We start from the raw sequence: 1,856 nt of genomic DNA, 5'->3' as shown, positions 1-1,856 counted from the left end.
CACACACACACACACACACACACACACACACACACACACACACACACACACACACACACACACACACGGTGTGTTGAGGGAGGGGCAGAGACAGAGAATCTCAAATCCCATCTTAGGAACCAGGAGATCTTGACCTGAGCTGAAACCGAGCACTGGACACTTAACTGAGCCACCGCCCAGGCACTCGGAGTCAGTGCTGTTTAAGTAACATGTATTGTTTTCTGATGATCAAAATGTATGTAAAACATATAGGAAACTATATGGAAAACAAAAGAGCTTTTAAAAAGTCACCACGTAGATGGAGAAGTAATTTTTACATATGATGACACAGATGTGTTGAAGCCAGTAATCATTTCTAGGAGAAAAGGCCCCTCTCTAACCCCAAGCTGGCTCCTTCAGGGCAAGATGAAGGTCAAACTTCACGTCCATGAATGTGGCAAGGGGGTGGCATTGCCGGGCAGGCGCCCAGGGGCCGGCTCAGCGACTGGGAGCAGCCCCTGCCGTCCGCCTGTCCCGGCCCAGTGCTGGCTGGCACGGCTCACACCCTGTGCTGTGTCCGAACGGCACAGGGGGGCCTGGGGTCCCCTGGGTGCTCTTTGCTTTTCTCAGCTTCGTGCGTAGTATCCTCTGAGACGGTGGTACTGATTCCTACGGGGTGACACCCAGGGCCCTGAGCCTCCAGCCGCTGACGCGACATTCCCGTGAATGGTGTTGGTCTGTGACGCCGGGTTAGTAGGTCTGTGGTTTTACTGCTGGATTTTGAAGGTCGACGCCCCATTTTGGAAACCCCACAAGGATTCTGCAGACATGGCCGAAGCCAATTTCCTCCCCTGCTGCTCTCCCCACACCTGGGCTGGGTTATGGGTGGCGATGGGGGAAGGAAAGAGACCCTGATCCAACATGGTGCCGGGAACAGGGCGGTTCCAGAGCAGCCCCCTGAACCGGTCTCTAAGAGTCAGCACTTGAACCCATTTTTCTGTTTGATACGCCGATCTCTCTAGGAACAAATGGCTGAAGGCATTGTGGACTTTGTACATGTTTCTTTGTACATGCTTTTAAAACAGCCATGAAAGGGGCATCTGGGTGGCTTAGTCGGTTAAGCGTCCGACTTTCGCTTAGGTCATGATTTCGCGGTTCGTGGGTTCGAGCCCCGCATCGGGCTCTGTGCTGACTGCCAGCTCAGAGCCTGGAGCCTGTTTCAGTCTGTGACTCCCTCTCTCTCTGACCCTCCTCTGCTCACGCTCTCTCTCTCTCTCTCTCCTAGAAATAAATAAAAAATATTAAAAAAAAAAAAAAACAGCCATGAAAGGGGCATCTGGGTGGCTCAGTGGGTTAAGCATTCGACTCTTGATTTCGGCTCATGTCATGATCTCACGATCTCACGGTTTGAGAGATCGAGTCCTGAGGAGGGCTCTGGGCTGACAGTGGGGACCCTGCTTGGGATTCTCTCTCTCTGTGCCTCCCCTGCTCTCTCTCTCAAAGCAACCATTGTAAATTAAAAACCCATGAAAGTTGGAAAACACAAAGCATCTGTGGCTGTTGCCTTTAATGAGAGTCCTGGGCCTGGAAAGCCTGAAATACAGGGAAATAATGCCACTTTCAGAAGCAAAGTAACATCCACGCCCTGAGGATGCCGGCCACAGAGAGCTGTTAGGTATTTAGGTAGTAAAGGGCTAACTCCCTTGTACCCATCCGGCAACTCTCTCTCCACGCTGACAACACTGACCCTTGCCGTTGTGCCTGAGGGACTGAGAATGTTTTTCTGGCAAAAGTTGGTTGGATCTACAGGCGGCAGATAGTGTTTTGTGGGGGGACCATCTTCCCTAACTCTCTCTGGGTGGGCAGGTGGGTGAAGC

The 1,856-nt window shown here is 52.0% G+C and overlaps 1 protein-coding gene across 1 annotated transcript in view; it reads right to left on the bottom strand.

Moving 5' to 3' along the window:
* Nucleotides 1-1,856, bottom strand: part of FRMD4A (FERM domain containing 4A) — a 316,596-nt gene that overhangs the window by 509 nt on the left and 314,231 nt on the right.

This window comes from Crocuta crocuta, unplaced genomic scaffold, assembly GCF_008692635.1.
Source record: "Crocuta crocuta isolate KB4526 unplaced genomic scaffold, BGI_CrCroc_1.0 scaffold32, whole genome shotgun sequence".
NCBI lineage: Eukaryota > Metazoa > Chordata > Mammalia > Carnivora > Hyaenidae > Crocuta > Crocuta crocuta.
Note: the sequence above shows the minus strand (reverse complement) of the source record. Positions and strands in the feature narration are given on the sequence as shown.